Below are 14,933 nucleotides of genomic sequence, written 5' to 3' on the forward strand. Positions count from 1 at the left end.
AATTCGCACTAGCCACCATAATGCTCCTTTAAAGCATGGAACATACGGACGTTAAAGTACATAAATCACTAAATGAGGTAAACACTCTCATTATTGAACACCTATGATATTTACAGAGACATAATTGATTTACCATTTCTTATTCTTTCTGTTTGTATGATGCACATCACATTATAATAACTGATGAAACTTTTTTGTTGAGTGGAATATAAATATATGTATCCTGTTACCAGATACAAATCGATAGCATAACAACGATCGTATAAACTTGAGCTATCGGTATTTTTAGATTACACTCGGGGTTTTCCAACAAATTGAAACTCTGTTTGCGTCAACTACGGAATAACGAAATGCCAAAATTCGATACTTGATCATAATTTGATGCTATGGAAAACGGGAGGAAATACTAGGATACATCGCGCTACCAAGGTTCTAAGCGATTGATAAACTTGATCTTTATCCAAAATCCACAACATATTCGACGGATAATAAACACACTAATAAATCGCTTAAAAATGCGTGCCTCGAGAATGTTTTTACCATATCCACGATAATTATGTATATTATTAACAGACAAAGAACGATTGTTTGTATCAAAAATCGACCATACCCGTCATTAATTAATGTGTCAAATGACAGGCGCACTGAACAAAATGTTATTCAACTATTCAAACATTATTCATACATTATATGGTCTGTTGGTTAAAGGGGCCTTTTCACAGATTTTGGCATGTTTTGAAGTTTGTCATTAAATGCTTTATATTGATAAATGTAAACATTGGATCTAAAAAGCTCCAGTAAAAAAATCAAGAATAAAATTAAAAAAGGGAAAAAAAGTAGACCGCATCAGGGCTCGAACCAGTTACCGCCGGAGTCCTGGAGTAAAAACCAATTAGACCGCTCGGCCATCCTGCCAAGTATGTATAAAGACTGTTTTATACTTTATAAAAGCAATCTTCGTAGTTTCAAAAAATTAAACGACAACAACAGAACTCTCCAAATTATTCAATCGTTTCGCGTTGCAACGCTTTATAATTTTCAGGTTTTTAAATCGTCAAAAGATGCATATAATGGCTATATTAGACCATGGTAAATTTGTTCAGTATAACTGTTTCCTTACAAATATCATAACTAAAACGAAAATTTGCGAATCTGTAACAACTTTTTTCAATTTTGTCAATTAACCAAAACGTTAAAAGATCCCTTTAATACATCTATTCCAGCATTGCTTAAAGTGCTTATGGGCATTTTTCACTTTTGAATTTAGCTGAAAAGAATTAACCGGTCAAACGAGTTAGTTAAAATGTGGTAACTGACCAATTATCTACAACTCATCTTGCTACCATTTGTTTATAAATATATAAATATATATATTCGATAATTTACATGACTCACCCAGTCCTCTAAGCCGAAATGATCCGTAAAACAAAATTGTGTCTTTGTTTCGTATGAACGAATCTGCACTTAAACTAAATTTAGATTCACATCCTACATAAAATCATTTCTGTCGTCAGTTGTTAAAACGTAAGTAAGCTTGATGTTCAAATGAATTATTTTTCTCTTTCCGGATTATTGTTTGAGTATGTTGATGCTGCATTTACAAATATACGTGTATATGGAGTAAAAACACCAAAAATATTAAATCATCGATTGCGATAGACACCTATAAACATAGCATATACTGTTAGATGTTCATAATATCACTTTAATACACCGAGGAAGTATACAATGGGTACACTTGTGTATAAAATAAGCCGTGCTCTGTGAAAAAAGGGTTTAATGCATGTGCTTAAAGTGTCGTTCCAGATTAGCCTTGCAGTCCGCACAGGCTAATCAGTGACGACACTTTCCGCTTTTCTGATATTTTCTGTTTGAAGAAATTATCTTCTTAGCAAAAATCTTGTTTCGGCGGAATGTGGCGTCCCTTATTAGCCTGTGCGGACTGCACAGACTAATCTGGGACGACACTTTACGCACATGCATTTAACCACTTTATCACAGAGCACGGTCCAAATGTATCGTCATTCATAGAATTTCGACCAGTTTAACAGCAATAAGCCTTACTATTTGAAAACATTACTATTCGATGCATATGCAAACGTTTTATTTTATTTACAGTGACGATTGTGTCCTCTCTGTTCATAGACTATTTATACACGTCATACCACAAAGCGCATTAAACGATTCCTCCACTGATTTTAACAGACAAAATGTACATAGGTCTGCCTGAAAAATATAATTTACTATGGAACGCCATAGCTACCTTAACATGACATCGTATATTTCATGACTATATATATTATTATATGATGTTGAATATATATTATATGCTGTTACTTTGGCCTTAAACGTTGTTAATTAACGATAGTATGAGGATATTTTACCATTCTATGATGCTCAAGGTCGTTTATATGATTCGTATTGTCCACTATATGCTGCTCATTGTCCATTATATGATGCTCATAGTCCATTATATGATGCTTACCCTCCATAATATGTTGCTCATTGTCCATTATATGATGCTCATTGTCCATTATATGATGCTCACTCTCTATTATATGTTTCTCACTCTCCATTATATGATGCTCACTCTCAATTATATGATGCTCACTCTCAATTATATGATGCTCACTGTCCATTATATGATGCTCACTCTCAATTATACGATGCTCATCGTCCATTGTATGATGCTCACTCTCCATTATATGATGCTCATTGTTCATTATACGATGGTCACAGTCCATTATATTATGCCGATTGTTCATTATATTTTAATGAAGCACAAATCACCCTTCAGGGCAAGCACTTAAAGCTATATTTATAATGAAAAAATACTTATACAAATTTACAGATGTGACTTTCGAACACAGGTTAGACTTATTAGAAAAACTTATTGTTCCTATTTTAAATTATGGAAGCGAAGTCTGGGGATTTAACAAAGGCCAAGCCACTGAACGTATTCATTTACAATTTTGCAAATTACTCTATGCGTTAAGAGAAGTACGCAGAATTATGTTGTATATGGTGAGCTGGAGAGGGTGTCAATGCAGAATATTAGGCATTTTAACATAATCAAATACTGGATAAAACTATTGCAATGCAATGAAACCAAATTTGCCCAAAACGTTTACAATTTGCTGAAAAAGCTCTATTATGTTCCATGGGATTTCAGGATGTCTGGATAATGCAGGGCGTCGGAAATGTAAAACTTTTCTTGTCGACAGTCAATCGGCGTCTTAAAGACACGTTTGTGCAAAACTGGTCGATTAACTCCAGTAGGGCCCTATTTTATAATAACATTAAAAATTTTGAAATCCAAGAATATCTTAACCTTGTTAACATTATAAGAAATTCGCACTTGTGTGTCATCACATAGATTACATATTGAATCAGGCCGAATCAGTAGTTACACCAGTTGAAAATAGAGCATGGTCCTTTTGTGATAAACTTGAAGATGAATACCATTTTATTATGGAATGCGATTTATATTAAGATTTACGAGATAAATATATATCAAAGTTTTTTCGCACAAGATCAAGTATGCATAAGTTCATACAATTACTTCAAGCAAGAAACAGAAAAGTACTTAGAAACTTCGGCTATTGTATATTTTATTCTTTTGAGTTGAGAAAACAGTACTTGTATCAATAACATGCTCAATAACATACTACGGGTACACTTTTAATACATGCTTATCTGCTTAATAAGTTTGTTGTAAAATATCTCCACTATCACCTTATAAGTTTATATTAAACTTTTGTCACCCTGTTTTCATATAATGAAACGTCTTTTGCACTATCTCCACCTATATGTTTATTATTATGTACTTTGTTTGCGCTGTTTTTGTTGTTTTTTTGCTTGTACAAGTAAAATGTATTGTCCTCATGGGTTTTGTTTTAAAAGATCTCCGCTTTTTACTTATAAGTTTATATCTTCCCTCTGCCATCCTGCTCTTATGTATTGAAATGTTTTTGTTTTTTTTCTTTTTGCACTATTACCACCTACATGTATATGTTTATTATCATATACTTTGTAAGCGCTGTCTTGCCATTTATTGCTTGTAAATATGTTGTCCTCATGGGTCTTTTGACCTTTTGGAACTTGTGAAATAAACTATCAAACTATGATGCTCACTGTCCATAATATGATGCTCATTGTTCAATGTATGGTTCATTATAATGTCTGGTCCGTTTGCTATATTATGATTTTAGTTCTTTGTTGTATGCTCATTATTTATTATCATGCAATGCTCAGATTCTATTTAAGGATGTTAGGTGTTAAGAAATATTTAAAAATACGTTTCAACCATCTTTTCTACACAAAATAATCCCCTTATATATTCATGTATTATACATAGGAGATCTGAGACGCTTGATAAAAAGCATGTGCTTGCTCGCGCCACTAGTACAGTAAATAATTCATTTTGCCGAGAAATACACTAGTTCTACGTTCGACCATCGTGTAATGAAATTTGCACATCATATAATGAACAATGAGGATCAGATTATGGGGAGTGAACATCATATACTGAACAATGAGCATCATATAATGAAAAATGAGCACCATATAATGTACAATTAGCACCATATAATTGAAAGTAAGCATCATATAAATGAGAGTGAGCATCATATAATGGAGAATGAGCATCATATAATGGGTAGTGAGCATCATATAATGGAGAGTGAGCATCTTATAATGAATAATGAGCATCATATAATTGAGAGTGAGCATCATATAATGGAGAGTGAGCATCATATAATGCACAATCAGCATCATATAATTGAGAGTGGGCGTCATATGATGGAGAGTGAGCATCATATAATGTACAATGAGCATCATATAATGTACAATGAGCATCATATAATGTACAATGAGCATCATATAATGTACAATGAGCATCATATAATGTACAATGAGCATCATATAATGTACAATGAGCATCATATAATGTACAATGAGCATCATATAATGTACAATGAGCATCATATAATTGAGAGTAAGCATCATATTAATGGAGAGTCAGCATCATATAATGGAGAGTGAGCATCATATAATGGAGAGTGAGCATCATATAATGTACAATGAGCATCATATAATTGAGAGTAAGCATCATATTAATGGAGAGTCAGCATCATATAATGGAGAGTGAGCATCATATAATGGAGAGTGAGCATCATATAATGTACAATGAGCATCATATAATGTACAATGAGCATCATATAATTGAGAGTAAGCATCATATTAATGGAGAGTCAGCATCATATAATGGAGAGTGAGCATCATATAATGTACAATGAGCATCATATAATGTACAATGAGCATCATATAATTGAGAGTAAGCATCATATTAATGGAGAGTCAGCATCATATAATGGAGAGTGAGCATCATATAATGGAGAGTGAGCATCATATAATGGATAGTGAGCATCATATAATGTACAATGAGCATCATATAATGTACAATGAGCATCATATAATTGAGAGTAAGCATCATATTAATGGAGAGTCAGCATCATATAATGGAGAGTGAGCATCATATAATGGAGAGTGAGCATCATATAATGTACAATGAGCATCATATAATTGAGAGTAAGCATCATATTAATGGAGAGTCAGCATCATATAATGGAGAGTGAGCATCATATAATGGAGAGTGAGCATCATATAATGTACACTTAGCATTATATAATGGAGAGTGAGCATCATATAATTGAGAGTAAGCATCATATTAATGGAGAGTAAGCATCATATAATGGAGAGTAAGCATCATATTAATGGAGAGTCAGCATCATATAATGGAGAGTGAGCATCATATAATGGAGAGTGAGCATCATATAATGTACAATGAGCATCATATAATGTACAATGAGCATCATATAATTGAGAGTAAGCATCATATTAATGGAGAGTCAGCATCATATAATGGAGAGTGAGCATCATATAATGTACAATGAGCATCATATAATGTACAATGAGCATCATATAATTGAGAGTAAGCATCATATTAATGGAGAGTGAGCATCATATAATGGAGAGTGAGCATCATATAATGGAGAGTGAGCATCATATAATGGAGAGTGAGCATCATATAATGTACAATGAGCATCATATAATGTACAATGAGCATCATATAATTGAGAGTAAGCATCATATTAATGGAGAGTCAGCATCATATAATGGAGAGTGAGCATCATATAATGGAGAGTGAGCATCATATAATGTACAATGAGCATCATATAATTGAGAGTAAGCATCATATTAATGGAGAGTCAGCATCATATAATGGAGAGTGAGCATCATATAATGGAGAGTGAGCATCATATAATGTACAATGAGCATCATATAATGTACAATGAGCATCATATAATGAACAATGAGCATCATATAATGAACAATGAGCATCATATAATTGACACTAATCATGATATAATGTACAGCAAGCATCATATAATGAACAATGAACATTATATAATGGACCGTTCGCATCACATAATGGCAAATTATCATCATACTATCATTAATTATTGACGTATAATGCCAAAGTAACATCATATAATGTAAAATCAACATCATATACTGATAAAGATAGTCATGTAATATACTTTGTCATGTTAAGGCAGTTATGGCGTTCCATAATTGACTTCTCTTCTTAATGTGTGTTAATCCAAACTTCATTCAAACCTCGCGCTTCATTAAAAGACAGGCTTTTGAATAATTTTTAATTGACGTCTTGATAAAGTTCATAACGGTAAAATGCGGTACTTATGTGTTCATCTAAATATGATATTGGGTTTTATACGAGGGTTTACTTGATAAGATAAGAGATTTAAGATAAGAGATAAGTGATCGAGATTTACACACATGTTTACCATCAATAAGCACTTTATAATAGATTTAATATAAACAAGCCGGGTGTAAAATGTGTAACGAAAACAAATACACTTAATTTTTTTTATATACTACCATTCTATGTTTCTCTTTTTGTTTAAAATGTATTTATTTTTATGAAAATATAAGCATGAAATGTTATTTACATTCATACAATAATGTTTTTCTTTTAGATGCGGACTGGAAGAAAACTAAAACTAAGTGGTATATTTTATGTGATGAAAACAAAATACATTTTAAATAGATTGTCTAATCATTTGTATTTATGCAACGATACTATAATATTTAAAAAAAAATAAATAAAAGAATCTGGAAGGCGAAGGAATGTATTCGGGAGAGAAAATCGGTTAATATAAAACAAAATACCCAAAATAACAGAATGCATGAAACAAATTAAGACGTACGCGACAGTTTTATAATATATTATTGTGCATTAATGTTTTACCAAAATGCGAACATTTTTGTTTAAGCTTTTGTCTATTTACATGGGTCAAGGAGAAAGAAAAAATGCGAACACAAATCAATAAAATGCAAGTATCTATTTGCACGTGCAGTAAGTTGCAACCACGACTACACGTGGTTCAGAAGTATGAGAACGTCGTGGATGTATAATTTCCAGGAATCTATGTAGTAAATAATATTAAACAAAACCACATTTAAGTTCATGAATTAAAATTATAAAAGTATTGCTACACACGTACGAATTAGTGTATAACATAATATTACAATATATTTAAACGCATCTGTCGCGGATGCCATTAAGTTAAGAAAAAACTTAAGAAATGTCACACGTCATATCAGACATCGTGTAATCAATTCAATATGTTATATTCAAGCAAATAGGCTTAGAATAAGAATACTAAGGAATGTAAAAAGTTTATAGCTGGTGTGTGAACATGCTGACGCTTATTGAAAATCACTTGAGAAATCACACCTAAGTAACAGTAGAATCCGTGGAGTCAAACTAGAAAGAGGGAGTATGTCTAAGTCGGAAAACGTCAGGGATTGCATATGTCTGCGTGGCTAAAATTTGAGCCGTGTTCTGAGAAAACCAGGCCTAATACATGTGCGTAAAGTTTCGTCCCAGATTAGCCTGTGCAGTTCGCACAGGCTTATCAGGGACGACACTTTCCGCATGTATGGATTTTTTTGTTTCAAGGAAGTCCCTCCTTACCGAAAATCAAGTTTTTGCGGAAAGTGTCGTCCCTGATTAGCCTGTGCGGATTACACAGGCTAATCTGGGACGACACTTTACGCACATGCATTATGCCCAGTTTTCTCAGAACGCGACTCATTTGATCGGAAGGCATACATCAGACTATCGCAAAGAACGGCAACTAGACTTAGCTACACTACACTTTATTGATGATCCGCCAACACGAAATGTAGTGCATTGAATATGTCGTAGGGTACAAATTATTCACATACCATCTATACTATTTAGTTATTTTAATCTTAGGTTTTAATATTAATTTGAATACATTTCGATAGTCAAAGGGAAGCAACCTAACAATTTATCCTTATGCATGATTTACTAACATTAGCGTTATCTTATCCTTGCTCGTGATGCACGTGCACATAAATTTCAACTGTCATAGATGGTCGTATTTCTATTTGTTGGAGGAAAATTATATATTTACTCAGGTATACTATTCATTGTCTTAAGTAACTATTAAATAACATATTATTATGATATGCATGTATTATTTGGTATTGTTCGCAGTCCTTATAAATAATGCGTTTATTGTATTTTGACTCGCCTTACCTACTTTATATTGTATGTGTATTGTTCTATCGTTGTGTAAAGATATGTATTCTTTTTCATGTGTTTATCTTATTAAATATTTGTTTCAGAGAAATCCTAAACGTCAACATCGTTAATACGGTCAACTGCAATAAAATCATTGATATTGCTTCTGTGTTTGGTCAAAATAAATCCTCGCAGAACACGAACTCCGAAAATGGCGCCCAACGTGGCTTGACCTTCGATGTCGGACGTTATAAAACGAAATACAAGTGACGCTGAGCAAAGCTGGATGCGATATCCATCAAACTAAGTCTCATGGGAACTGTGAGTTTGCTGCTAGTCAGTATGGAAAAGGAAGTCAGTCGTTTGACTGACCACCGCATCTGATCTGATGTGAGTTGGAAAGACGTGTTTTGACGGAACTGTCTCTGTACACGGTACCGGGTTAGGCTGACATGTGAAGTTGAAGCATGTTGACGTTTTGAGTCGTGGTGCACCATATACGTTTCTGACGGTTTGGGACGAGGAGCGACGACCGATTTCCGGTTCGCGGAACCATAGTCTCGCCGGAGGTTCCGGGATTCAAGCTGAACTTTAAAACAAAACCAATTGTATTACACCGTTTATTTGTTTATTTGTTTTAATTTGTGTGATGTTTAAGACTTCTTAAGTGCTAAATTTCATTAAGATTAGAAGGTACGGTGAGTGATGTTTTAAATTATTTTCAGTTTCATGAAACTGTATTTAAATTTTTGTATTTTGATGAATGCATTTTAAGCTCATCTATTTTTTGAAAAAAAAATGAGCTATTGTCATCACCTTGGCGTCGGCGTCGGCGTTGGCGTCCGGTTAAGGTTTGCGTTTAGGTCCACTTTTCTCAAAAAGTATCAATGCTATTGCATTCAAACTTGGTACACTTACTTACTATCATGAGGGGACTGTGCAGGCAAAGTTAGATAACTCTGGCGTGCATTTTGACAGAATTATGTGCCCTTTTTATACTTAGAAAATTGAAAATTTTGGTTAAGTTTTGTGTTTAGGTCCATTTTATTCATTAAGTATCAAAGCTGTTGCTTTCATACTTGCAACACTTACTAACTATCATAAGGGGACTGTGCAGGCAAAGTTATGTAACTCTGACTGGCATTTTGACAGAATTATGTGCCCTTTTTATACTTAGAAAATTGAAAATTTGGTTAAGTTTTGTGTTTAGGTCCACTTTATTCCTACAGTATCAAAGCTATTGCTTCCATACTTGCAACACTTATTAACTATCATAAGGGGACTGTGCAGGCAAATTTATGTAACTCTGACTGGCATTTGGACGGAATTATGGGCCCTTTATACTTAGAAAATTGAAAATTTGGTTAACTTTTGTGTTTTGGTCCCATTTACCCCTAAAGTATCATAGATATTGCTTTCATACTTGGAACACTCGCAAACTATCATAAGGGTACAGTAAAAGGACAAGTTGCATAACTCTGGTTGTCATTTTTATGGAATTATGGCCCTTTTTTGACTTAGTAACTTTGATTATATGGTTAAATTTTGTGTTTCAATCCACTTTACTTCTAAAGTATCAAGGCTATTGCTTTCAAACTTCAAATACTTTCATGCTTTCATGAGGTTACTCTACCTGGCAAGTTGAATTTTACCTTGACCTTTGCATGACCTTGACTCTCAAGGTCAAATTATTAAATTTTGCTAAAATTGCCATAACTTCTTTATTTATGATAAGATTTGATTGATACTTTGACAAAACTACTCTTACTGACATACCACAATAGACTCCACCCAAACCATCCGTATGCCCTCCCCCCCTCCCCCCCGAATCCCCCCCCCTATTTTTTTTTAAGATCATCTCACAAATGACCACCACACCCTCACACAATATTCCCCCCCCCCACCCGCCCCACCCCTCCAATTTTTTTTTCAAATGGTTAAAAAACGCAAATATTTATGTTTATTATTTTGTTTTTTAAATACCGTCCAACCCTCGCACCCAAGAATCACCTCCCTCCCACCCAACCCCCGCCCACCCCGATTTTTTATATATATTTTTTTTTTGCATTTTTTTTTGCATTTTTGGAAGATAATGTAATAAATGTCCACACCCCCACACTATACACCCCTCTTCACTCCACCCCTCCCTCCTTTGTGATTGAAATTGAGAGTCCCTTCACCCGTAAGGCGTTGCTCTTTTTCTAGTTATGTTATGTCAACTTTATTATTTTACATTTATCATAAGTGATCGGATTGTTTTAGCAATTTAAAAGTCAGGTTTATTTTATTAACTCGATAATTTAAAGTCAAATTAATATTAAAACCTAAGATTAAAATAACTAAATAGTATGGATGGTATGTGAATAATTTGTACCGTACGACAAATACTTTAGAGGGAAAGTATGAAGGGTTCAGGTATACACGTAAGCTTTGACTCCATTATAAAATAATATCTTAGTATCAAAATAGTGGAATATATTGATGTTACTGGCACAGCTTAAAGGTGAATTTGTGCATGTCAACACTTCAATATGTTGCGCAATCCAACTAATGCCTAGTGTATTAGCTAAATTCCCAGATCAAAATTCGAATTTACCATGTCATCGCTGCAAGATTTTAATGAAGAAGAAGAAACAAAAGTGTTACATATTTTTCAACAAATGCCGTACGTTGAAAATACTACATTTCCAGTACCTGACATTGGTCATGATATTGTAAAAAATATATACATTCCAGTGATTGTCATGTTAAATTGGTCATCAAATATATGCCTGTATAGATGATAAAATTTCTTTCCAACAGTCATTCTGATTAGTTTGTAAAGTTTTAAAGTCATATAAAGGTAATAACATACGCACGCTTTTTCGGTCAAGCTTTGCACATCTAAGTAATTGTCCAGAAATAAAAGCACGACTTTACTCCAGATGATAATGTACTGACAATTGTCCTACAAGGTGTCATAAAATCTCCCACTGAGCAAAATGTTGTGATGTGAGCTCAACATGAACAAGTGTGCCGACACTAACACATATCCTCTACATAAACTATCCTGATATGCGATCATCAATTACACCCAGTTTCGAACAAGATCGTCATGCTATACATTTTATGGATGAAATAAGATATGTATGTTTAACCAAAATATGACGATACAAAAAAAATTATATTGCAAGCACTTCATCTGACAGTTGCTTTCAATAAAAACCCATATAAACCTTTGGTAATAAAATCTTAGAAAATATATAAATATAGTTTGTAAAGCGTTTGTCAAATCTGTATAAAGTGTGGTTCGTGACACAGAACGTATTTTATAATACATAGCTTTGAATTTTAAAATGTAACAAAAATGCGAAAATTAACGAATTAATTTAATTTGTTAATCATTTTAATCCAGCAATGTTGCCTTCAAAAGGATATAATAGGATAACAATGTGCTTCGTATGATTTATGAGTCACATGCAGCGTAGAGATACAAGTGTATGACTTTCTGGTGGCAAAGTACAAAAGCATATGTTGCATTGCTATACACACAGATTGTTAGTTGCACACATATTCAAAGTCGTTCGCTATGAACTATTCAAATTCATTGATTTATTCGACAGTTAAAGTAATGTTGAATTTATATTGATACAGTTAAATAATTAAAATGGTTGTCAAAAACTTGTAATCTTAAAGAAGGGCCTTAAATGTTGTCTTAAACAACTCTATAAAATATTGTTTGGTCATAACAATACAAGTTCAAGCTTTCGCAATCGTTTATTGATTCTATGAAAGGATCAATTAATATGTACCTGAATTATTGCCAATAAGAGTTGATTTAAACATAAAGCGATGATGATATTTAACCTCAGTGTGACCTTGATCTTTTACCTGGGTCCGATTGTACTAAGCGACAGAGATGATTCATAGACCTTATCACATATTTAGAAGGTATACATTACATTCTCTTGCATTATACAATTGGATCAAATAAATAGTGTATCGATCTTTTCCTTCCTTACAAAAAGTATCCCTTTATATATTCCTTTAGGCAATATATCACTGGCATGCGACGTTCTGTGTTCCTATAAGCTAAAGGTTGTGATATAGCATCGGGATATTTGTAATGTGACTATAGTAGGTCGTTTTGTATTTTTAATTATATGCATGGCGTCTGAGCTCCATGAAACGTAAAAAAAGATTTGTTACACCTCTTCCAAAGTCCATCAAACACACACCACATCATCGTATCATTTTCACAACAAATAGCTGTCCCGTTTTATATATTCTGAAATCGTTACATGACCTTGCAAATTCCTAAACAAATGGTATATTGGATATGCTTTTATCATCAAGTTACCGTTGAGATACCCTGTTTATTTTTGTACGACAAATAACGTTTTTAAATATGCTATTTACATCTATTAAACTCTTTAAATAAGAATTTATATCAAACGAAAGAACAACACAATATTATACATGTCCGTCATTTAGGGTTTTTTACCAAGATACATTTCTGGAGACAAACTTAGTATTTGTGTATAGCTTAAACATCAATGACAGAGGTATGATATTGATATTGGAACCTATGTATTTTGGCAATTCACGTAGTTGTAAATTTTGGTATTCGACGTGCTGTTTAATCAACATAAAGAGTTTCTATCGTATATGAAAATAACATTTATATATACTTAATATACAATAAATTAAGGACAAACATTTCAGTCATTTATTTAAACTTATCTAAATAATAGTGTTCACACTATCAAGCTTTGCGTGTTTTGTTTTTTAAACGAAATTAAGTTTCATAACATTACAACTATTGTTTTCCTCTGTACTCAGTATACACACATTGTTGAGAACTCTCCGGATATTTGTTGTCAAAGTGACGGATAAGAGCATGCATAAAATGATCAGAATACCCGGTGTAAAAAATTAAAGTTGCCGATAAAATTATTATTTTTGAAAACGTCCTTTTTGAAATCCAATGGTGCGTTTTAAAATCGTCAAAGGATATGTATTCATACAGCTTAGATATAACTTGACAACTTTCCGTTTTTTATTCACCGGATGTCTTTTTAAAATGCTATCAGAAATAGAAATAACTATTCTTTGCAATGATTATCTGGTCATTTCATGAATAATGTGCACTTTTAAATTTTCATCAAAAATCAATACATTATGTTTTATGGCCTGAAGCTTTTCGTAACATTTTACAGCAGTAGTTTGAAGACTTTGATATTGGTATTTAATAGAATTCGTGATATCGCCCACAGGTATGCATCCAATAAAACGTTTTCTGATTATACTTAATTAAAATGAACTCTGCTAATTTCAATGAATTGTCCTGTATTAGAGTATAAATACACTGTGAATGCTGCTAAACTTAGTAGATATTGTGCATTTTGCAACCACATAAATCGTTATTAATATCATTTTAAGAAGCTGTATTGCAAAAAAAACAGGTGGACACGGTAAAAAATGTATTGAAGACTTTTCATGGAATATCGTGTCTTGAACTACATACAAAATGAACATTTGTGAATAGGTAAACAGTGGATAACTGTTTCGTTTGACTTTTAAAAGCTTGCAATATTAGACACAAAGTAAAATGTGTTTTCGGGGTATGCAAATTAATTGCTCGTAAGTAGTATCAACAATTTATTTCAGCCGGATGTGCTAGTATTTGATAGTTGATGTTTTGAGTGTTCTTTACTTCATACAACGGTAACTGTTTTTCTAACGGATTTGACAATTTTGGTAATATCATTGTCTGATTTGTTTTCATCGCATTCTTAACAACAAACCGTTCCAAGGCGGAAACACCATCTGTACTCAAGTTGCTAAAAATTGTCGTGTTGTTGGTTTTGATTGAAAAGCGATGTACGTGCAATTGATTTGTTCCCTATATAAAGGGCCAACGGATGTAAATAGAACATTAATATTGGTGATGTATGTGTCATTTTACAGTCACTAATCGTACACCAGTGGCGGAAAACCTACCCAGCGGTAAATCAATTGTGCAAATTTTTGTAGCAATATGTTCCATATTTGAGATAAAAATGAAGACTTCTGTAGGGTTTAGCAACCGTTTCAGATGCACAGATGTTTTCAAATGACAAAGATGCGAATTGGCTCAATGGTTCGGTTAATAGTGTTCAAACTTTGTACCGTTCTGATTTATTTATTATGTCATTTTCAAGATAACTGTGTTTTACATTGATGATCAACACGCTTACGACAACACAATAAATTGTTTCCTGAAATACAAATCAATGAACATCTTCTAGAAAGTTATCTTTAACCAGGTTTTCCG

The sequence above is a fragment of the Dreissena polymorpha genome, chromosome 10, assembly GCF_020536995.1.
Source record: "Dreissena polymorpha isolate Duluth1 chromosome 10, UMN_Dpol_1.0, whole genome shotgun sequence".
Classification (NCBI taxonomy): Eukaryota; Metazoa; Mollusca; class Bivalvia; order Myida; family Dreissenidae; genus Dreissena; species Dreissena polymorpha.